The 26,006-nt window shown below is 36.6% G+C and overlaps 1 protein-coding gene across 1 annotated transcript in view; it reads right to left on the minus strand.

The window, feature by feature from the left end:
• The window catches only part of MLIP (muscular LMNA interacting protein), a 160,421-nt gene that overhangs the window by 34,451 nt on the left and 99,964 nt on the right, over positions 1-26,006 (minus strand).

Here is a 26,006-nt window from a genome sequence, read left to right on the forward strand (position 1 = left end):
TAAAATCAAGCCTCTGTAACTAGAGATCTTGGTATTTGCACAGGTCATAAGATGGAGTCTTTCTTTATGGTTCTACAATTTCTGTTCTATCACTGTTGTTTTAATCACTCTTCTGTAATTGGTGATCTTGGTTTTTGCATCAATACTGGAACAAAACCTAGGAAAGTCTTTTATTATGTTTCCAGAAGTTCTGTTCAGTTGCTGTTGTCTCAGTCAGAATTCTGGAATTAGAGATCTTGATTGTTGTACAGATCGTGGGCCAATACCTAGGTTACGGTCTCTCTTATTGCTCCCAGGATAAGTTCTCCCTAGTCATGGTTGTTGCAGTCAGTCGTCTGTAGTTAGCAATCTTGGTTTTTGCACAGATCAAAGGATGATGTGTCTTCTGATTTCATCTTACCATTAGGTGATGAGCTAAGACAACCTGCTTTTAGATCAAGTTGTTGCCATTTCCTCATTGTCAGGATGTCATATCAAAACTGGCACATGTTGGTGTCAAAACAATATTAAGAAAATCTTTTTAAATATGTCTTTCTTAATTCATTATATATAACATATATAAATATTTTATGCAAAATATAGAAGCCAGAAACATAGTACAGTGGTAAGGCCAGGTCCAATACCCTGTTCCATGGATGGTTCCTCAAACCCTTTCAAGAGGGATCTCTGTGCAGAAAGCAAGAATAAATCCCAAGCACCACCAGGTGTGGCCACTAAACTAAATACACACATATAAGATGTATATATGTTTATGCATTATATAAGTATGTATAGGAATAAAATATTCTTTTATATTTTATTTTAACATATTATGCTTATTTTGTCATTTTTTTCATTCTGATTATCAATTAACTCATTTTTAAACTCTACATTAGTAGATATAATATACTATTAGATCTTTTATTTTAGTGAGTGGTTATTATGAACAGTCTTCTAAGAAGTGCTCAGGTGATTCTTGGTCTACTTTGGAAAATAATCAGCTTAATGCTAAGAGGTCCCATCATTGCTGGAACTACTAATGTCACCTGTGATGCCTGGATACCATATAGTGGCAGGAAATTATTCCTATAACTCTACAAGTAAATTTTAAAATGTAGTCTTTTGAATGATCTCCTTGCCCTTATGACTTTAACTTTTGAAATTCTATTTACTTTTGGTTCAAATTTTCTTTATGGCATCTATCACTCCTTTTAATTTTTCAAACATAGTTATAAATTATTTTCAGATCTTTCTTTGATCTAGTCGTTACTGAATCTCCAGTTGTTTACATGTGCTTGTTCTCCATAATGTCTCTCCCCTACAATACTTGTTATGCTTTTGCTTTTGATCTTGAACTCTAAAGTGAGGGTGATGTGGCAATAATATTTTAGATTTTGAGAACTGTTAATTTGGGCAAAAAATTTAAAATATATATTTAATATTTGCCTTTCAATGACTCTAGTTTTGACTAAAACTAGATCTTGCTCTGGGTCAATTTTAGTTTTTGTTTCACTACTCTGAGTTTTTCAAACTTCAAGAATCCCCACAAGTTCAATTTGTATGTATTAAAAAAAATTATAAATTGTGAGTGTGTTCCTTTCATCACCAAAGATTGTAGAGTAGAGATATCCATTTTTCCATTCTATGTAAAAAATTCCTTAGACAGACACATCAAATGCCTTTTCAGGCCTTACACTTGATATAAAGCTAAAACTTAAGCCCTTTGCTCCTTTTACCAAAGTTTCAAAGCACCAGTGTTTCACAAGCACTTTAACTTTTAATAGCTAAGAGTACAAATGTTGTGCTCTCAGAAGATGATCAATCTATTAGGCTGGGTTAAATATGCATCTTTAATATGTATGTTGTGTCAAATATTTCTGCATTTAATTTATTTTTATTTATTTATGTATATTTTGGTTTTTAGGTCACACCTGGTTTTGCTCAGGGGTTACTTCTGGCTATGCGCTCAGAAATTTTTCCTGGTTTGGGGGACCAATTGGAACACCCAGGTATCAAACTGCTGTTCGTTCTAGGTTAGCGTGTGCAAGGCAAACGCTCTACTATCTGCCCCACTGCTGTGGCCTCACTTCTGCATTTTAAACCTCCCTGAACAACGGATTCTGCTTTCCTCCTGGAACTGGCCTAGAAAGCATGTCATCCTCATGTAAGAAGACCCTGGCCTGAGGAAAATATCCTAATGAGTGCGTCCATGGTGCTTTACAGCTGCACACATCTTCTAGTCAATTAACTCCAGCACTGCATTTAGAAAACACCACACTGCAAGTTGTAACAATGGAAAAACAATGCAGACCTCCATAATGCTTAGAGAGTGAAGACAGTAGATCTGATGTCATGACAAGTAATGACCACCTATATAGCATCTCAGACAGGGGTTTCAAAGAAGAAATATGGAGGATGTTCACAAAACTCAAATTGATTAAACTATTCAGAACACAACTCAGAAAAATATAAAAGAAAATATGAGAAAATTCAAACTAAAATAACAGGGTTGAAAAACTAGGTATGCAAAATGAAAATTTAACTGGAAGGTCTTACCAGCAAAGTAAGAGTTGCTGAGGACAGAATCAGTGAGCTGGAAGATGAGAAGCATAATAGCTCAATACAACAGAAGAGGGTAGAAATAAAACCTTAAAACAATCAGACAATGAAAAAATGGAATGTGAACAGATGAAAATAGAAGTCAATGATAAACTCAACAGAAATAGAATTATTGGAATTTCATAAACACAGGAAGAAAAGCCCCATGAAGAATCCACAGTGAAAAACATTATTACAGAGAAATTCCCAGAGGTAAAGTAATGCAACCAAATCTGCCATGCCCGAAGAGTACCAGCTAAACTGAAGGAGATCCAAAATAAACACCCCAAAGCACATTCAAGTCAAAATGATGATTCCCACAGATAGGAATAAAATACTGAAAGCATCAAGATTAAAAAGGAAAATTACATTCAAATGTATTTCATAAAGCATCTTTAAGATTTACATCAGTTTTGTCACAAGATAACCCTGCAAGACCTAAAGGCAGTAGTGGTATATATTGACAAAACTCAATGAAATGAATGCTTCACTAAGAGTACTTCACTCACCAAACTTATATTCAGGTTTGAAGGAAGGATACAAAGCTTTATGAATAAATAAAAGCTCAGATACTTTGCAAACCCAAATCCTTTTCAGATTCATTTACTTGGGGTTGGAGATATGGCATGTGTGGTGATTTCACACTAAGCCACTATCTTCTATTTCTCTCTTCAGAGCCAATATGTTCTGTTAGGTTTATCCTGGTTTAACTATCAAGAGGCAACCGGACATGCTGAAGTCTCACTTTATTATTGTGTTGCTATTGATGTTTCTTCTTTCAAATTTGTCAGTTTTCATTTTAAATACTTTTATGTTTTTACAATGAGTGCATATATGTTTTCCAGTGTGATTTCTTCCTGTTGTACATTCCCCTGATTATTAAGAAATGTCACCTCTACCTTATAACCCCTTTAAGACCAAAGTCTGTGTCAACTGATATTAGTAGGGCCACCATAGCCTCTTTAGTAGAGTTGTTTGCTTGATTGATTGTCCTCCAACCTTTGGCTTTGAGCTGGTTTCTTCTGACTATTCACATGTGTTTCTTGAAGGCAGCAAAATATTGAATTCAGCTTTTTGATCCATTTTGCCACTCTTTGTTTCTTAAATGGTGCATTTAATCCTTTGAGAGGGATAGTTGTCCTGGGATTTAATGTCATATTTTTGTAGGAGTGTTTTATGTTTGTTGTTCTGTTTTGTCTTAAAGTAGACCTTCTGTTCTTACACTTTCTGTTAGAAAAAATTGTTCTGAATGAACTACATAAGTTTTGTTCTGTTGCTGTGCAAGAACAAAGAGGTGGGAACCCCAGAGTTGCTGTTAGTTTGCATAGGCAGAGTAAAGGTCAGGAAAATAAAAACAGAAAAATTATTTAGCAGTAGGGTGGTGGGGAAGTTTTCAAATTCCTAGAAATCACTGCTGGTGATGGCAGACTTGGCTGTAAAAATTGTTATAGGTTAGATTATTTATACATCATTCTCAAAATAATCAGCCTTTTTTTCTTCGTCTACATATCACATTTTTCATAGACTTTTCTGAACATAAACATTTAAATCAGACTGCAGATATATGTAATTTCGAAACAACTTCTTAAAGCAAGTTCTTACAAAAACACTATAATAATAGTGTAGATTCCAAGTTTCTTTTCCATACTTTTTTCTATACTCTTTTTTATTCTTTTTTAAACAAAATCATAAGAACATTTATGCAGATATATATATATACATATATATATATACAGCTCAAAAATAAGTTTGCAAAAACATTCTTATAATGAACACTGTAATAAGAGTCTGTAGTATCTGAGTTTCTTTTCCATAGACTTTTGGGAACAAAGACATTAGAATATTTTTTGCAGATATGCTTAATTTGAGAATAATTTGCTAAATAATATACATAATCATGTATTACAGAATTTGAAAAACATTCTTTAGAGAACCATTAAAAATCTAAAAACATTATTTATTTCCCCAAAACTGTGAAAACTAATATAAACCATGAGAGTTGGGCACCTAATTATCTGTTTGCAGTGGGTTATAAAACAAGGAGTAGCTATTAAGATCTATACAGGTAAAACACACTGTTTAAACTGATGCAAATAAGGTCAGAGATTAACCTGAAGAAAATTAATTTTTTTGAGGTGACCAAAGTTCAGGGGGTTCTGAAAGCAGCTTCTGCTCAGTTTTACTTTGGCTACACTTGAATTCTCCATCTCCATCATCTGTGGTAGGCTGATGAGTTTTCCTGGAAGGAAAAAACCTTAGGTACCTAAGCAGTATCTGGGTGGGAAGACCTGCTCATATCCCTGCTGTTGGCCCGCCATCAATGGGGCTGTCTCTTTTGCATCTACCCCATCAGTCCTTTGATACGCTATTGCTGGTTATGGGGCAGAGGTCCTTTCACAAAGCATCTTTGGTAGAAGTAAAGCAGTTGGCATTGATATCTGGGATGCTCCCTAGAGTCTTCAGCTCTCTTCTCTTCACTGCCTGCATCTGTCTTTGCCTGAGGGTATCTCTGCTATCATGGTTGGTGGGGCTGATGAATGGGGCCCGGGATAAATCAGAAGAAACTAAGCCAACTGGGAAAATATGAATTATGTTACACTGACACTCCATCAAGTCAGAACACATCAGTAGCTTTTGGACCCCTCTCTCATATTATAGTATCAAAATCTACAGTATCTCCTTTCCAATACAACACAGAAATTTCCTGGGATTTTTTCTCTATAAATGTCCAGTTAAAAAAATTATCTCCTGGGGCCGGAGAGACAGCATGGAGGTAAGGCCTTCACCTTTCATGCAGAAGGATGGTGGTTTGAATCCTGGCATTCCATATGGTCCCCTGTGCCTGCTGGAGGCAATTTCTGAGCCTGGAGCCAGGAGTAGCCCCTGAGAGCTGCTGGGTGTGAACCCCCCCCCAATAAAAAGTTATCTCCTTAGTGTCATTTCTATTGATAAATCTATAACTATTCTGGTCATTGAACCATTTGACAGTGCCCAGGACTTGGATTGCCATCACTGGATTGTCCCCCTGACCCAGGCTTGGGGCATAGGGGTCTCTCTGATTGAGCTGTTTTCAGACTCGGAAAACTATAGTTTTCAGACTATATCTGCAGATATAGTAGCCAGGGCCCAGTGCTGCCAGGCTCACAGGGGCCCATGATGCTGAGTTGTTTGGTGGAGCCTAGAGCCCACCCAGGGATGCCAACATATAGCAACTGCCTGCCAGGGAATAAAAGAGAAAAGTGAAGAAACTATACATTTTGTTCCTCCTGATGTCTGAAACCTGTCACTTTCCATCACATGGAGGTTTCAAGAGAGAAGATAGTTAGATGAAAATTTACTTGCCAGATATGGCAAGGTGGGGCCTGGGTTCAAAGAAGAAAGAAAAGTGAATAAATACAGAGCAGGCAACATTTTTCAGATGTTTATCTCTGCCCCCCCCACCCTGCAAGCCAGTAGGCACTGCTCTGGTCATTATTCTGCCCCTCCACAACAGTCCAAGTTGTCCAAGTTTAACTACCCTACCTGATAAGAGACATGTTCAAGGGATGTGTAAAGGGGGAGTGTCCAGTTCTGTATTCATTACAGTGGTAGTATCCAAGGGATGTGTCTAAGTCCAACTGCCAAGTGGGGGTTTCCAGGGGACATGTCCAAGTCCAACTGCCATACTGGTTTAGCATCAATAGTGCACAACAAAATGACAGCCCTGGGAAGGCCTTTATATTGAGAAATCATCAACACTGAGAAGGAACCCCTTCCCTCTTAGGGCATGTTTGAGGGAGAATCTATAGAGAGCATGACATGTATAACAAGAGAGATAAATGCAGATAGATGGACCAGAGAAACAGAACTAAGAACAGATGCTCCAGTGAAGGGCACTGCACAATCAGTTTAGCTTGAGGGGGCAGTCATAATGATTACCACCAGTGGCCAAATCATTCATATAGTTGGGGGTTTCTTAGGTGTTTTGGTCCCTGGTCAAGTCCCTCTTGTGAAATCAACTTATACACTATATTTCAACATTAAGTGACTGGATCTAAAGTAGGGTAGCCATGAACAATTAATAAACTAAATCAGTCCAAAGAGAATCATGGAGTTGGTGGTCCCACTCCACATGCCAAGACAAACCAAAACACCTTTTTTTTTTAACCAAACAGGAGGTGGAGGGTTAAGTGAGATCCAGGAAGACTTTACAAATCAAAGGGCTTAATGAATAAAAAGAGGAAGTTGAGAAATGATTTTGCCATGGGAAAATGCATATGGTAAACTAACAGCTTAGTAGATATATATAGGAATCTCTATGCCCAGAAAATAGAATAAACATTCTTCTCCAATGCATATGGGTCATTCTTTAAGACAGTCCACATGCTGGCTCATATAGTATACCTCCATTAGATAAAGAAGATAAAAATTGTATAAAACGACTTCTCAGATCACAATATACTGAAATTAGAAGTGAATTACAGAAACACGGAGAAAAAAAATTTAACACCTGTTAATTCAAGAGAAAATTACTAAACAACAAATGGGTAAGAGCTTAAATAAAAGAGATGAAAAAGACACCTGGAAACAATAATAAAGAGACAAAATATCAGAATTTGTGGAACATGACAAAAGCTGTGCTAAGAGAAAAATTTATAGCTTTTAAAGCACTCATCAGAAAGGAAGTACATAAGCCTACATAAATAACTTAATGTCATAGCATACAAAATTGAAAATTGATAAACAATATGAACCAAAATAGGCAGATGAAAATAATAAAGAATAGAGCAGAAATTAATGAATTGTAAACCCAAAAAAAACAATAAAAATTATCAATGAGAACAAAAATTTGTTCATTAAAAAATAAATAAGGTTGATAAACCACTAGAAAAACTCACAAAGAAAGGGAGAGAGATTTAATAAGCCAAATCAGAAAAGAAAGGGGAGATCAATGCAGATACTACAGAAATTCATAGGGTAATCAGAGATTACAATGAGAAACTCTATGCCACAAAACAAGAGAGCCTGGAAGAAATAGATAAATTTTTGGATTCATAACCTCCCAAGATTTAACCAAAATTATCTAGCATATCTGAACCTTTACATATCTGAATAGACACATTCTACTATTCATTATTGAATAAATTAAAGTGTTAATTAAGTCTTTCCAAAAACAAAACCTCAGGCCCAGATGGATTCACTAACAATTTCTTTCAAACTGTTCAAGAAGAGCTACTACTACCAATATTTTTTAGTTTCTTGCAAGAAATGGAAGAAACAGAAGCACTCACATTTTTTCACAAAGCTAACATTACCCTGATATGAAAAGCAGTCAGAGATACACAAAAATGTATAGACCAATATCCCTGATGAACACAGATGCAAAGGTTTTCAACAAAAGCCTAGCAAATGGGCTTTATCAAGAAGGTTATACACACCATAACCAAGTCGTTTTCATTTAAGAGATGCAGGAATGGCTTATCATATGCAAGTCAATTGACTTAATCATTATATCAACCAAAGGAAAAGAAAACCATGTGATTATATAAATAGATGTGGAAAAAAATTTGATAAGATCAAACACAGTCCTGATAAAAAAAATCTTTCAACAAGCTGGACATAGAAGAAACTTTTCTCAATATAATCAAAACTATTTACCACAAGCCTATAGCAGATATTAAACTCAATAGAGAAAACAGAAAGCCTTTCCTCTAAAATCTAGCACAACACAAGGCTGTCCCCTTTCACCACCCCTATTTAACATAGTACTGGAACTAATTGCCATAGTAATTAGGCAATAAAAAATGTATCAATTGTATTCAGATAGATAAAAAAGAGTTCCAGCTCTCACTGTTTGCACAATATATAACCCCTGAGAGCTGCCGCATGTAATCCAAAAACCAAAAAAAAAAAAAAACAAAAAACAAAAAACCTGACTCATCATCAAGGAGATGCAAATCAAAGCAACAATGAAGTATCATCTCATGCTATAGAGACTGGCACATATAAGAAAAGGAGAAGAAGTAGAACAAAAACAAGAACAAGAAGAAGTAAAAGAACAAGAATATAAACAAGAACAAGAGCAAGAACAAGAAGAACAAGAACAAGTGCTGGTGTGGATGCTGGGAAAAACTTTCATTCACTGCTGGTGTGAATGCCATCTAGTCCAGACTTTCTTAAAAAACAATATGTATATTTCTCAAAAAAAAACCCTGGAAATTGAGCTCCCATAGTTTCAGCAATATCACTAATAGGAATATACCCTAGGAACAATAACTTCCCCCAAATTATAAAAATGCTCTATGCATTTTTATATTCAATGCAGCACTATATACAATTGTCTGTATTTAGAAACAACCCTTGCACCTGACAGCAGATGAGTGACAAAAGTAACTGTAGTACAATTACACAATATACTATTTAGCTGTTAGGAAAACCAAGTCATAAAATTTGTCTATCTATGGATGGGCATGGAGACTGTAAAGCTTAATGAAGTGAGTCAGTGGGAGAGACATAGACAAAGAATACTCTCACTCATCTGTGGGACTTAAGAAAAATAAAAGACAGCAAGGTAATAATAAAAAAGACAATAGAAATGCAGCTGGAAGAAATCAGTTCATGGTGTGAAGCTTACCAGAAAGAGCAATGCTCATAGTAGACAAATAACTGCACTGACAACTAACAATGATAGTGTGTGAGAGAAATAGAATGCCTGTCCTGAAGACAAGGTTGAGATGAATGTGGACCATAGGTGCGGGAAAAATACACTGGTGAAGGGTGGTGTAATTTCAATGACTGAAAGCCAGTTATTAACATCATTCTAACCACAGTATTTAAATAAAAAATTATTTTTAAAATATTTTTCATTTTAAACAAAAGCTTAGAGAGAGACCTTCTTTGATAAGTAGACTTTCAGTGTTTCTTTTCATCATTCCCTTACCAACCCCAAGGAATGTATCTCATCTTGCTAAAACAAGCTACCATTATGCATTTTTATACATAAAGTCTAGTCATTCATATTAGTATGTAATTAGAAGGTAAGCTATAAAGATAAAGTTCTTAGCTAAAAAATTATTTAGAGGGGTCAGCAAGAGTAAGGTGCTTGCCTGGCACATGGTCCACCTTAGTTCAATCCATAGCAGCTCATATGAAGCCCTAACAGGAGTGATCCTAAACAAAGAGCCATGAGTAAGCCTTCAGTAACTCTGGCTATGGCCCAAAAGCCAAAAGAAAATTAGCAGAGATGAATTAGCAAACTGTATTCATGATATGCTGTAAGTTTTTCTTAACAAAGTATTCAATATTTACAGTGCAGTTGTTAAATTGGAAGGTATTCCTAAATTATTGTCACAATTAACTGCCATAAATACAACATAATATCTAAAATTTATGAAGTGATGAAAAGATAACTAATTATCTTATACCAATAATTTTATTTAGCAACAGACAAGCTGATGTTAATATGAACAGGGCCCCATGGAGTTGGCGTGATAGCACAGTGGTATGCCTTGCATGCGGCTGACTCAGGACGGACCTGGATTCTAGCCCCAGAGTTCCATATGGTCCCTCAAACCAGGAGCGATTTCTGAGCACATAGGCAGGAGAAACCCCTGAGCATCACCGAGTGTGGCTTGAAACAAAAACAAAGCAGGGCCCATAGAAATAGTGCACTGTGTAAGGCACTTGCCTTGCATGCTGCCAATGCAGGTTTAATCCCTGGCTTCCCATATGATCCCCAAGAGTGATTCTGAATGCAAGCTAGGAGTAACTCCTATCCACTTCTGGGTGTGGCCTATAAACCAAACCAAAAAAATAGACTACGAACAAATCACAACACTTAACTCTAAGGGATATAAAATAAAAAGGATTGCCAAAAACAAGTTTTCTGTTGCTAGGACCATGTGATCAAGTCAGCAGCAGTAGTGTGTCTTTACTAAAATGAATGTCATAAATGTATGAACTTCACAAATTTAAGCTCTTCAAAAATATGTTCTATACTATGCCCCACACACTGTATTTTTAAGTACAATATCAAGGAAATCTAACATTCACATCGTTATTAGACTATAGTACCTTCCAAAGGCACCTCATGAAAGAAGCATTTGTCCATTAAGATAAATTTTAAAAAAAGCATATGTTATATTTTATCCTTTCTCATAAATATTACACTATTTTGGGAGTCATGAAGAAATACATAGTCACTTATTTGTTTCTAGCAATAAAGCAAGTTGATTTTCCCCAAAGAAAGTGAGAAAAGGAATCAATAAGTTTAGTGCCAAGAGATAAGCCGTAACATTATTTTTTTAACCATAACACTATTTTTATAGGCTAATTGTCCTAAGCTTGACTCTAAAGTCATATTTGTGTGGTTTTGGAACACTTCATTTGAATCTCAAAGTATTCTAAGTGCAAAACAAAAACTGTATTAAATCAGGGTCTAACTATATAACATTAAGAAATATGCTAACAAATTTAAATTAAAGTTTTAATTAGGGATCAAAGAAATAGCTCAAAGAATCTAAGTGTTTTTTTTTGCATGTGGGAACCCCCAGGTTTGATTCCAGTACTATATGTTCCCCAGAGCACTGCCAGGAGCAACTCTGGAGGACTAATCCTAGAGTAGCATGCATGCGTGCACACACACAAATACAAACACAAACACACACACAAAACACACACACACACACACCACCACCACCACCACCACCACCACCACACCACCACCACCACCACCACCACTGGGTGTAGCCCAAAAACAAAACAGAATGAGAAATGTAGACTTTTAATTTCAAAAATAATTTAAGGATATCTTTGTATCTTTTCTAAACAATTATTTGTATAAGAATCTCAAACCAATACATAAAGGATGATTGTGACTCCTGCAGATCATATTAAAATTTTTTGTTTAATAAAATTCTTAATTTCAAAAAAATATTTTGCATTTTAATAGGATGCTTATCTTGCACATCAATCCAATCTTCAGCTTTCATAGGAAATGTTCAACAAAACAGTATATTAATATATTTATTTGGGCTAAAATATGAAGTAGTGCTTATTAAAAATGCTTATATTTTTAGATATTCAAATGTTTCAGGGTATATTAATTTTCCATTTACTCTGCAAAAGATAGTGTAAAGTAAAAATGTAGTGGTTTTTATATGGTTAGACAGCAGCCGTCCAACTGCAAACCCCAGATCTCAGACAGAACCAACACAGTTCTCCACAATGGCTCCAGGAACCAAATTCCCGCTGACACATTCTTAATATTGCTCTGACACCAACATGAGCCAGTTTTGATATGACATTCTGACAATAAGGAAATGGCAACAATTTGATCTAAGAGCAGGTTGTCTTATCTCATCACCTAATGATAAGATGAAATCAGAAGACATGTCCATCCTTTGATCTGTGTAAAAACCATGATCGCTAACTACAAAAGACTGACCGTGACAACCATGACTGGGCAGAATTTATCCTGGTAGCAGTAAGAAAGACTGTAGCCTAGGCATTGGCCCATGATCAGTACAACAACCAAGATTCCGGAGATCTGACTGAGGCAATTGCAACTGAGCAGAACTTCTGGAAACATAATAAAAGACTCTTTCCTAGGTTTCATCCTAGGATTGGTGCAAAAACCAAGATCACCAATTACAGAAGAGTGATTAAAACAACAGTGATGAAACAGAACTTCTAGAACCGTAAAGACCTATACAAATATGACTTGTGCAAATACCGTGATCTCTAGTTACAGAGGCTTGATTTTATCATCCACAACTGAGTGGAAAGTGTCCTGGCACCACAGAAAGACCTAGCAAGAGTAAAGGAACATGTACAGAGCCTGTAGCTATTCCCATGACAGTATGCTTCAAGGGCAGAAAAACCCTATATTTTTTAGTCCAAGGGAATTCCCTTTATAATCTCAATATTTACTGACCCTATGGGGAAAAAAGCACAACATTTTTGTTTTGCTTTGTTTTTATTTCGTGACTGTGGTTATTGTTTGGTTGTTGTCTTTATTGCTGTGCTGCTTTTCAGGTTTTTTATTTGTTTTTCTTTAATATATTTGTTGTTAGTTTTTGTTTTTGTTCTTGTTTTTGTTTCTTGTTTGTCTGTTTTTGTTTGTTTTTGTATATTTTTATGCTTTTTTTCTTTTTTCCCTCTTTTCTCTTAAATTGATATTTATAACCTCTAAATGGACTCCTCCCAGTTTTATGGTTGTTTGATTTTGGTCCCCCCTTTTTCTCTGTTTCTTTCCTCAAACAGAACCAGATAACTTGAATCATCTTCTTCTACCTCATAAATTGAGGGGGAAATAATGGATGGTACCAAGACCAAACAGGCACATGAACATTGAGTAAAAATAAAAAATCATTAGACTTAAACATCAAATCCAAAGCCAACGGTAACAGAATCGATACCCAATCTACAACAAGCTAGACACAGAGGGGACCACTTATACTAACAACCCGGGGGGCAAAGAAGGGGAATAAGGGATGCATGCTGGGAACAGGGGTGAAGGGAATACCACACTGATGGTGGGATGCCCCTTATTCAATGTCACTATGTACCTAAAATATTACTGTGAAAGATTTGTAATTCACTTTGGTCAAAATAAAACTATTTTAAAAAATGTAGTGGTTTTATAGCAATGGTCCTCAAACTACGGCCCGCGGGCCACATATTGTATTTATTCCCATTTTGTTTCTTCACTTCTAAATAAGATATATGCAGTGTGCATAGAAATTTGTTCATAATTTTTGTTTTTACTATAATCTGGCCCTCCAACAGTCTGAAGGACAGTGAACTGGCCCCCTGTTTAAAAAGTTTGAGGACCCCTGTTTTATAGTGTCACTAAGTATGTAAGTAGGAATGTGAATCACCAAATCAAATGCAGTCCTTTGTACATTAGATCTGACATTGTTTTTCACCTCTGACTCATGCCATTCTTCACAAGGACTGTCACAGCTTGCTGCCATTTCTGGTTTCTCAGTGGCAGTAGGGTGTCCCAGCTAAGAACTCCCCAGCTTTAACTGCTATGCACAAAGTGAGTGCACACTGAGAGTTACAACTATTTTCTACTGCAGAAAATTGCTTTTCACGATGTCCATCACAGTGTTATTCAGTACACCCAGGTTTTTAACTTCATAATATAATATGAAAACTAATTAGTCCTATGAAAATCTTAACTTTTCCCTCCAATTTTTCATTATTTTAACATAGGGAGAAGTCTCTAAAAATTCCCTAAGTTAATATATCTTTGAAATGTGCTGAATTAGATCTGAGTTTCTTGACTGAAACAAATCAGGATAATTAGCTTGTAGACAAAATAAATTACAAATAGTAATATTTTAATGTATATTTGAAATTAGATAATAGAGTAGATCTAAAAATACCATAGGAAAATATTTTTCTATATATGCTATGGCTGTAATGAGATTTATCATGCTTACTTCACAAAATATATTAATATTGTACCATTTTGTTTTGTATTTTAAATGACTATAATGCTAAGCCATTATAGCTTAATGTAAAAAAGATATACCTTAAAATGAAAATATTTTACAAAATAACTTCATTACTAATATTCATCTGTACATCAAACTAATAACAAAGCAGTATGTATTTTAACAAAAAATAAATTATTGTTTAATATGTTGATTAAATTAGAAAAATATCCTAAATTTCTTTTTTCATAAATACCCAAAACCCATTCACTGGGAATCTTGATATGAGAAGTCATACTTTTTATAATACAGGGTTGCCTCCCACCCTGAACATGTGTTATGTGGACCCCACTTAGACTCCATGAGATTGAAGAGTTATCATCCAAACCAGAATCCCAGATCTCAGACATAGAAAGATATAATTCCCTGCAACAACACCAGGAACCAAACTCACCCTGGGAAATTTCTAATTTCGCTCTGGCTCCAACTTGTACCAGTTTTGATATGACATCCTGACAACGAGAAAATGGCAACAACTTGATCTAAGATTTCATCACCTAACAATAAGATAAAATCAGAAGACAAGATTGCTAACTACAGAAGACTGACTGTGACAACCAAGACTGGGCAGAACTTATCTTGGGACCAATAAGAAAGGCCATACCCTAGGCTTTAGACTAGGACCTGTACAAAAATCAAGATCTCTAATTCCTGAGATCTGACTGACAACTGAGATTGAGCAGAACTTCCAGAAACATAACGAAGACTCTATCCTAGGCTTCAGCCTAAGATCTGCGCAAAAACCAAGACCACTTATTACAGAAGACTGATTACAACAACAATGATAGAACAGAACTTCTAGAACCATAAAGGCTCTACCCTAGACTTTGTCCTATGACCTGTGCAAATATCAAGATCTCTAGCGAAAGAGGCCTGATTTTATCACCCACAACTTATCAGATAGGAAAGTTTGCTGGCATCATAAAAAGACCTTAGGGTGTGGTAATGAGCATGTACAAAGCCAGTAGTTGTTCTCGTGGCAGCATGCTTCAAGGATGGAGAAATCCTGAATCTCTTAGTCCAAGGGAATTCCTTTGCCATACCAGCACTCCATCTTTTGTTTTTTATTTATTTTTGTTTTTTTCTCTTTTTTTTCTTCCTTTTTTCCTTTTCATTCTTGTGGTTATTATTTGGTGATTATTTTTTGTTGCTGGGTGCTTTTTTTTGGTAGTTACTGTTTATTTTTGTTGTTGCTTTACTGTTGTTTGTTGGATTTTTGTTGTTGTTGTTGTTGTTATTTTTGTCTTCTTCCATCAAAACCACACATCTTGAATCATTTTGTTCTGCCTCATGAATTGAGGGGGAAAATAAAAATGAATGATACCAGGACCAAACAGCTGTATGAACATTGAGTGGAAATAAAAATGATCAGACTCAAACACCAAACCCAAAGTCAACAACAACAGAATCGATACCCTATCTACAACAAGCAATACAGAGAGGGTAACAGTTACACTAGCACTCTGGGGGCAAAGAAAGGTGATATGGGACACATGCTGGGAAAAGGCATGTAGGGAGGACAATTCTGGTGGTGGAAATGGCCATTATTCATTGACACTATGTACATTAAATTTACTGTTATTGTTATTCACTTTTGCCACAATAAAATTTATTTTAAAACAGAAAATAAATAAAATAAATAAATAAAGGTACTTATAGAACTTAACAAAAAAATAAATATAACCCCATCAAAAATGTACAAGAAATGAGGATTTAAAGTCCATTGGAAAACAAACTATTCTATAAGATTACCATTGTGGCAAGGTAACATATATATATATATAATTTATTTATATATATATAAAAAATTTTTATACGGTCATCATGAAACTACAAAGTTATTCATGAGGTTTTAGATATACAATGTTGAAGCATCAATACCAATCAATATCTACTTCCCTGTACTATTCCCATGCCTCCCACAGTCTGCTTCTATAGAGGCATTATTTTAGTGAATTTTTGCCTGGTGGGTTTTTTTTTTGTTTTTTTTTTTTTTGTTGTTGTTTTGTTTTGGTTTGGTTTTTGGTTTTTGGGTCACACCCAGCGTTGCTCAGGGGTTACTCCTGGCTGTCTGCTCAGAAATAGCTCCTGGCAGGCATGGGGACCATATGGGACACTGGGATTCGAACCAACCACCTTTGGCCTGGATCGGCTGTTTGCAAGGCAAATGCCACTGTGCTATCTCTCCAGGCCCTGCCTGGTGTTTTTTAATACTGCTGTTGGTTTAAGTTTTATATACAACATTCAGCAATACTTATCACTTCTGGTTAAACACTTGCTCCACCATTGGCCTCACCCACCTACTCATCCTCTAGCCCCATCTACAAGCTTATTTTCTACAGAATATCAGTTCTCACATTCCTTGTTTCCATAATCTTAAATAAATAGCAATTAATCTGCCTTAGGTATATGAAGGCTTCTCAAAGGGTTAAACATGAAGCTAATCACGTTTAAATTCTTTTGTAATTATGGGATTCTTTTACATATATCCATAAATATATACACACATATTTGATAGTGTTCAGGGGAGCATATGTGGTGCAAGAGATTTGACTACATTTATTACAATTATTTATTTCTTGTACTATCTCACTGACCCTAACCAGTGCATTATTACTTGAAAAAAAGAACTTAATAAGACAACAGAGCTGTCAAAAAATTGTGAAGCCAAGATTCCATAGATTGGGGCTGGGGCTGAAGCAATAGCACATGGCTAAGTCATGTGGGGTCAGCCTGGGACTGACCCCAAGTCCCAGAGCCTGCTAGGAGCTATTTTTGAGCACAGATCCAGGAGAAACCTCTGAATGCCTTCAGGTGTGGCTCCAAAACAAACAAACAAACAAAATGATTTCATAAATTTCTTTGTTCTTTTCTTCTCTCTCTCTCTCTCTCTCTTTTTTTTTTTTTTTTTTTTTTTTTTGGTTTTTGGGCTACATCCGGTGATACTCAGAGGTTACTCCTGTCTATGTTCTCAGAAATCGCTCCTGGCTTGGGGTACCATATAAGATGCTAGGATTAAAACCACCATCCATCCTGGATGTTCTAAGAAAATCTTGTAGAGGGGCTAAGAAATACATGGATGAGGTTCTGGGGTGTGGGGTGAGAAAGATCAGCAAAATAGTTTGCTGTTTGATTATATGGAAGTTAAAGACAAAGAGACCAAGAAATGAGGATTTGAAATCTACTGGAAAACAAACTATTCTATAGATTACCATTGTGATGAGGTAACTTCGGAGTGTTTCTCTTCTGAAAATCTGATGTCAAAGAAACATATAACCCAACTTTTCAATTACTCTCTATTATTTCTTTTCCTTCCATTCTGCACTTTTCCCTGATGATCTTTCACTGTGAGCTTATATTTTCCTGTTCAGCACTTCTGTCACTGGATGTCACATGCAGTTCATTATCACTAAAATGTTTCTCTTCTACATTTTTTGACTAATGGTCCTATATTTTCTTTTCTTTTCTCCAAATTAATTTTGGGGCCAGAAATTGCATAGCCTTTAGGATACAGTGATCCCAATTTAACTGCTAGTGCCATATGACCCCTAATATGAGTAGGTACAGTCATAATGGCTCTCCAATCACCTCTGGACAAGACCCAGAAGATACTAAAAAAATGGGGCTTGTCCAGGTATTCCCCAACATCTCAACTCATCTCCATTTCATCTTATCTCCCAGGCAAAATCACATCCTTCAGTCCTTGCAGTATACTAAAGGTCAACAGCATCAGTGCTTTAGGCCCTGGCCTCTTGAATATAGGTTGGAAGCCTTTTTATCCCCAAAATTACATTAGTATGAATGTTAGCCACCAATGCCATTAATAAATACTGAGGCATTACATTTTTTTTTGGTTTTTCGGGCCACATCCGTTTGTTGTTCAGGGGTTACTCCTGGCTAAGTGCTCAGAAATTGCCCCTGGCTTGTGGGACCATATGGGACGCCGGGGAATTGAACTGCAATCCTTCCTTGGCTAGCGCTTGCAAGGCAAACACCTTACCTCTAGAGCCACCTCGCCTGCCCCACATTTTTCTAACTTCAAATTGTTCATTTATTTGCAGATTTACTCTATATGAAAATCTCATTAAAGTCCATTTTATAACTTTGCATTTTATCCCTAGAATATATAAAAAGTAAATTTTGAAATATTTGAAAATATGACCCTTTAAACCAGGGAACAATGATTCTAAGACCTGAGTAAAAGTGTTAGGTTGAAAAAAAAGGTAGCATGATTAATGACCAATTACAGTCACAGTTTATATTTGCAAGAGAACAGTGAAGATCAAGAAAAATTATCTGACATCGTAGTTTTGGGGGTGTTTGGGGTTTTTTGGGGGGGTTGGGGTCACAACTGGTGGCATTCAGGGGTTACTCGTGGCTCTGCACTTGGAAATCGCTCCTGGCAGGTTCGGGGGTCCATTCAGGATGCCAGGGATCAAACCCGGGTCGGTCCTAGGTTGGCGGTACGCAAATCAAATGCCCTACTACTATGTTATGACTCTGGCCCCAACATCTTAGTTTTTGATTAATTTCATTGATGATTAATGAAAATAAAAGGCAAAAAATGCTATACTATTAAATTTATCATCTTATTTAACAAAACATAGATCATTGGCTTTGATTTTATACCCACCCACTTCCATAATAGGCATAATATGGAAATATTTCTTAACAATATAAAAAAGAAATTAAAGTTATTAGGGCAGTTGAATTTCTTGCTTGGATGGTTACAACTCTGCAACTCATAAAATCTTTGGTAAAAGAATCATATTATGAAGCAGCATCCTCTGAACACACAATTGTTTTAAAATTCATTGCATGTAAACGATCTCTTACTGAAAGATCTATGACTATTTAACTACCTCTGAAACTCTAGCATAGCAACATTGCCAAGCAGAGCAATTGGGGAAGTATGAGAGAAAGCTAACTTAAAGATGATGACCTTTATTTGAATACCTGTAGACATATTTGGAAATATTCTTTTTTTTTTTAATTTTTGGGCCACACCTGGTAATGCTCAGGGGTTACTCCTGGCTATGTGCTCAGAAGTTGCTCCTGGCTTGGGGGACCATATGGGACACCGGGGATCGAACCGCGGTCCGTCCAAGGCTAGCGCAGGCAAGGCAGGCACCTTACCTTTAGCGCCACCGCCCGGCCCCGGAAATATTCTTAATAAAGTTTTAAACATTCAATATAATGTGATATTTTAAAATTAATATTCTTCTATTGTAATAATATTTTTCTGTCTCTTGATTGATTAAAATTGGACCTTGCGGGGCTGGAGAGATAGCATGGAGGTAAGGCGTTTACCTTTCATGCAGAAGGTCATCGGTTCAAATCCCAGCGTCCCATATGGTCCCCCGTGCCTGCCAGGAGCAATTTCTGAGCACGAAGCCAGGAAAAACCCGTGAGCAGTGCTGGGTGTGACCCAAAAACCACACACAAAAAAAAAAAATTGGACCTTGCCAGTATACAAGTCTGTTATTTCACTAATTCTTAAAAGTAACTCATAAAATGTGCAGTTTGTGAAAAAAATATTATCAATAAAATTTGAATGTGATTTTTGAAAAATTTAGTAATATATTCAAATATTTTGCTTTGGTGTCTGACATTGTTTTTAATAAATTTTACCTTTTTTTATCTTTATTTAAACACCGTGATTACAAACATGATTATAGTTGTATGATTACAGTCATGTAAAGAGCACCCCCCTTCACTGGTGCAACATTCCCACCACCAATTTCCCAAATCTCCCTCCTCCCCATCCCCCTACACCTGTACTCGAGACAGGCTTTCCACTTCCCTCATTCATTCACATTTTATGATAGTTTTCAGTGTAGTCATCTCTGCAACTGCACTCATCACTCTATGTGATGAGCTGCATGTCCTGAGCTGCACCTACCAGCCCTCATCTCTCTTGTCTCTGAGATACTGTTAAAAATGTCCTTCATTTTTTTTGAAGCCCATAGATGAGTGAAATCATTCTGCATCTTTCTCTCTCCCTCTGACTTACTTCACTCAGCATAATAGATTCCATGTACATCCATGTATTGGAAAATTTCATGACTTCATCTCTCCTGATGGCTGCATAGTATTCCATTGTGTATATGTACCACAGTTTCTTCAGCCACTCATCTGTTGAAGGGCATCTTGGTTATTTCCAGAGTCTGGCTATTGTAAATAGCGCTGCAATGAATATAGGAGTAAGGAAGGGATTTTTGTATTGTATTTTTGTGTTTCTTGGGTATATTCCTAGGAGTGGTATAGCTGGATCGTATGGAAGCTCAATTTCCAGTTTGTGAAGGAATCTCCATATCGCTTTCCATAAAGGTTGTACTAGATGGCATTCCCACCAGCAGTGAAAAAGAGTTCCTTTCTCTCCACATCCCCGCCAGCACTGCTTGTTTTCCTTTTTTGTGATGTGTGCCAATCTCAGTGGCGTGAGGTGGTACCTCATAGTAGTTTTGATTTGCATCTCCCTGACGATTAGTGATGTTGAACATCTTTTCATGTGCCTTTTGGCCATTTGCCTTTCTTCTTTTTCAAAGTGTCTGTTCATTTATTCTCCCCATTTTTTGATGGGGTTAGTTGTTTTTTTCTTGTATAGTTCTGTCAGTACCTTGTAAATTTTGGATATTAGCCCTTTATCTGATGTGTATTGGGTGAATAATTTCTCCCACTCAGTGGGTGGCCTTTGTATTCTGGGCACTATTTCCTTTGAGATGCAGAAGCTTTTCAGCTTAATATAGTCCCATCTGTTTATCTCTGCTTCCACTTGCTTGGAAAGTGCTGTCTCCTCCTTAAAGATGCCTTTAGTCTCAATGTCTTGGAGTGTTTCACCTACATGTTGTTCTATATACCTTATAGTTTCAGTTCTGATATCAAGGTCTTTAATCCATTTGGATTTTACCTTTGTACATGGTGTTAGCTGTGGGTCTGAGTTCGCATTTTGCAAGTGGCTAACCAGTTGTGCCAACACCACTTGTTGAATAGGCTTTCCCTGCTCCATTTAGGATTTCTTGCTCCTTTATCAAAAACAAGGTGGTTATATGTCTGAGGAACCTTCTCTGAGTACTCAAGTCTATTCCACTGATCTGAGGGTCTGTTTTTATTCCAATACCATGCTGTTTTTATAACAGTTGCTTTGTAATACAACTTAAAATTGGGGAAAGTAATGCCTCCCATATTCCTTTTCCCAAGGAGTGCTTTAGCTATTCGAGGTTGTTTGTTGTTCCAGATGAATTTCAGAAGTATTTGATCCACTTCTTTGAAAAATGTCATGGGTATCTTTAGAGGAATCGCGTTAAATCTGTACAATGCTTTTGGAAGTATTGCCATTTTAATGATGTTGATCCTGCCAATCCATGAGCAGGGTATGTGTTTCCATTTCCGCGTGTCCTCTCTTATTTCTTGGAGCAGTGTTTTGTAGTTTTCTTTGTATAGATCCTTCACATCTTTAGTCAGGTTGACTCCAAGATATTTGAGTTTGTGTGGAACTAATGTGAATGGGATTGTTCTCTTAATGTCCATTTCTTCCCTATCATTATTAGTGTATAAAAAGGCCATTGATTTTTGTGTGTTAATTTTGTATCCTGCCACTTTGCTATACAAATCTATTATTTCTAGAAGCTTTTTGGTAGAGTCTTTAGGGTTTTCTAAGTAGAGTATCATGTCATCTGCAAACAGTGAGAGCTTGACTTCTTCCTTTCCTATCTGGATTCCCTTGATATCTTTTTCTTGCCTAATCGCTATAGCAAGTACTTCCAGTGCTATGTTGAATAGGAGTGGTGAGAGAGGACAGCCTTGTCTTGTACCAGAATTTAGAGGAAAGGATTTTAGTTTTTCTCCATTGAGGATAATATTTGCCACTGGCTTCTGGTAGATGGCTTTGACTATATTGAGAAAGGTTCCTTTTATTCCTATCTTGCTGAGAGTTTTCATCAAGAATGGGTGTTGAACCTTATCAAATGCTTTTTCTGCATCTATTGATATGACCATGTGATTTTTATTTTTGTTGTTGTTTATGTTGTGTATTATATTGATAGATTTACGGATGTTAAACCATCCTTGCATTCCTGGGATGAAACCTACTTGATCAAAGTGAATGATCTTCTTGATGAGGCACTGGATCCTGTTCACCAGGATTTTGTTGAGGATCTTTGCATCTGTGTTCATCAGGGATATTGGTCTGTAATTTTCTTTTTTGGCAGCATCTCTATCAGGTTTTGGTATTAAGGTGATGTTGGCTTCATAAAAGCTATTTGGAAGTATTCCTGTTTTTTCGATTTCATAAAAGAGCCTGGTCAGAATTGTTAGTAGTTCCTCTTGAAAGGTTTGAAAGAATTCATTCGTGAATCCATCAGGGCCTGGGCTTTTGTTTTTGGGTAAATTTTTGATTACAGTTTTAATTTCCTCAATAGTGATGGGGGTGTTTAGATATGCTACCTCTTCTTTATTCAACCGTGGAAGGTTATATGAGTTCAGAAATTTATCCATTTCTTCCAGGTTCTCATATTTAGTGGCATAGAGTTTCTCAAAGTATTCTCTGAATACCCTTTGAATCTCTGCAGTATCTGTAGTGATCTCCCCCTTTTCATTTCTAATACGCGTTATCAAGTTTCTCTCTTTCTTTTGCTTTGTGAGTTTTGCCAGTGGTCTATCAATCTTGTTTATTTTTTCAAAGAACCAACTTCTGCTTTCGTTGATCTTTCGGATTGTTTTTTGGGTTTCCACTTCGTTGATTTCTGCTCTCAGCTTTGTTATTTCCTTCTGTCTCACTATTTTTGGGTCCTTTTGTTGAGCACTTTCTAGTTCTATTAGCTGTGTCATTAAGCTACTCAGGTAAGCTCCTTCTTCCTTCCTGATGTGTGCTTGCAAAGCTATAAATTTTCCTCTCAGTACTGCTTTTGCTGTGTCCCATAAGTTCTGATAGTTTGTGTCTTTATTGTCATTTGTTTCCAGGAACCTTTTGATTTCCTCCGTGATTTCATCTCGGACCCACTGGTTATTGAGTATGAGGCTGTTTAACTTCCAGGTGTTAAATTTTTTCTTCTGTGTCCCTTTGCAGTTCACATCTAACTTCAGAGCCTTGTTGTCAGCAAAGGCAGCCTGCAAAATGTCTATCTTTTTTATTTTATGGAGGTATGTTTTATGTGCCAGCACGTGATCTATCCTGGAGAATGATCCATGTACATTGAAAAAGAATGTGTATCCAGGTTTCTGAGGATAGAGTGCCCTATATATATCTACTAGGCCTCTTTCATCCATTTCTCTTTGCAGGTCTAGTATATTTTTGTTGGGTTTCCATTTGGTTGACCTATCAAGTGTTGACAAGCCTGTGTTGAGGTCTCCCACAATTATTGTGTTATTATTGATATCCTTCTTCAGATTTGTCAACAATTGTATTAAATACTTTGCTGGACCCTCATTTGGTGCGTATATGTTTAGGAGAGTGATTTCTTCTTGCTGTACAAATCCCTTGATTAGTACATAATATCCATCTTTGTCCCTTACCACTTTTCTGAGTATAAAGTTTGTGTCATCTGATATTAGTATGGCCACCCCCGCTTTTTTAAGGGTGTTGTTTGCTTGAATGATTTTCCTTCAGCCTTTGATTTTGAGTCTATGTTTATTCTGACTATTCAGGTGTGTTTCTTGTAGACAGCAGAAGGTTGGCTTCAGTTTTTTGATCCATTTCGCCACTCTGTGCCTCTTAACTGGTGCATTTAGTCCATTGACATTGAGAGAAATAATTGTCATGGGATTTATTGCCATCTTTGTGTAGAAGTTTGGTGTGTTTTTTGTTCTGTCTTGTTTTTAGAGTAGATCTTTCAGTTTTTCTTTTAAGGCTGGTTTTGAGTCTGCAAAGATTTTGAGCTGTTGTTTATCTGTGAAGCCGTGTATACATCCGTCAAACCTGAAACTTAGTTTTGCTGGGTGCAATATTCTTGGCGAAGCATTTATTTCATTGAGTTTTGCCACTACGTCCCACCACTGCCTTCTGGCCTTGAGTGTTTCTGGTGACAGGTCTGCTGTAAATTTCAAGGATGCTCCCTGGAATGTAATTTCCCTTTTCGATCTTGCTGCTTGCAGTATTCTATCTCTATCGGTGGGTTTCATCATGGTGACTAGGATGTGTCTTGGGGTGTTTCTACTGGGGTCTTTTTTAGCTGGTACTCTTCGGGCATGCAGGATTTGGTCACATGTTTTCTTTAGCTCTGGTAGTTTCACTGTGATGATGTTCTTAACCATTGATTCTTCCTGAAGATTTTCTTCTTGGGTCTCTGGAACTCCAATGATTCTAAAGTTGTTTCTGTTGAGCTTATCAAAGACTTCTATTTTCATCTTCTCATATTCTTTGAGTAAATTTTCCATTGTCTGATCATTTGATTTGAGACTTTTTTCCAATCTCTTCTGCTGTGTAAAGTTGTTATGCATCTCGTCTTCTAAAGCACTAATTCTATCCTCAGCTGCTGTTAACCTGTTGGAAAGCTCATCCATTATGTTCTTCAATTCGTCTACTGAGTTTTTCAGACCTGTTATCTGATCTGATATTTCAGTTTGGAGTTTTCTGATTTCTATCTTCATATTCTCTTGATTTTTATTAGTGTTCTGATTTATACTTTCTTTGATATCTGTTAGCAACCTCCATATTTCGTCTCTAAACTCCATTTCTGAAAGACTGCTTAGGTAGTTGGTCGTTGTTGGGTCATCAGAGTTTCCATCTTCATTCTCTATGGTTGAAGTTGGTCTGCGTAGTCTCCCCATTGTCACGCTTACGCTGTGGGTTTTTCTACGTGTTGTGGTGGTACTCATTGGCTAGGTGGAGTGCGCGGCCACGAAGCGCAACGGAGCGGCCGAGCTCCGGCCCCCAAACACTCACCTCAGCCGAGGCAAGCCATCAGGGGATGCCAGGAGAAGTCCCCAAATGTCTGCCAAGCTAATGAAACCAGCACAATCCACAACTCCAACTGAAAACACACGCCTCAGCGAGACACGCCTTGAAGAGATTAATGCTGAAGGAGGTCAAAGTTCCCAGGTTGATGCAGGCTGGGGGAGGTCCCAAAATGTCTGCCGGGCCTAGGGGTCCAGCAGTCAGCCTGATCCGCAACTCCGGCCCCCAAACACTCACCTCAGCCAAGGCAAGCCGTCAGGGGATGCCAGGAGAAGTCCCCAAATGTCTGCCAAGCTAACGAAACCAGCACAATCCACAACTCCAACAGAAAACACACGCCTCAGCGAGACACGCCTTGAAGAGATTAATGCTCAGCCGAGGCAAGCCGTCAGGGGATGCCAGGAGAAGTCCCCAAATGTCTCTAAATTTTACCTTTTAATTTGATAATTTAAATAAATTTGTACTCATAATAACTAATAAAAATATTTACAAAGAAAGCATAATATAGAGGGTATGGCTTGCCCTACAAAGCTGAGTAAAGATAGAATTAAATACAATTTTAAAAATGCAATCTACATTAAAAGGGAAATAAATTCTTCAATAAATGTTATGAGAAATACTCACTGTTTAAGATAACATATATAAGTAGTTGATTTAAACTTTAGAGTATAACTTAATTATTTTAAGTGTAACTAATTATAAATTTAATTGATGTTTTACACTATTGAAGAAAATAAGAAAAATAATCTCTCTAGATTCTATAGTTATACAAATTGTTTTTGGGGGCTTTTACAGAAGCAAATCCTGATTTGGGTTTAGTATGTCCTGTGACTTCTGAAACATGGATTTCTTATCTGTAAAATAGAAGTTTTATTATAATAATACCTCTCAATATTTATTCAAAGTTTAAAAAATAACTGAAGTTCAAGCTTCATTCTTTTTTTTCAACTTTACATCTGTTAAAGAAAACTGATAAAATAACCAAATTCGCAATTAAAGTGTGGATATCACTTGTTATTCAATTTGTTGTTAGCATGATTTACACTCTTTTA

The sequence above is a fragment of the Suncus etruscus genome, chromosome 7, assembly GCF_024139225.1.
Source record: "Suncus etruscus isolate mSunEtr1 chromosome 7, mSunEtr1.pri.cur, whole genome shotgun sequence".
Classification (NCBI taxonomy): domain Eukaryota; kingdom Metazoa; phylum Chordata; class Mammalia; order Eulipotyphla; family Soricidae; genus Suncus; species Suncus etruscus.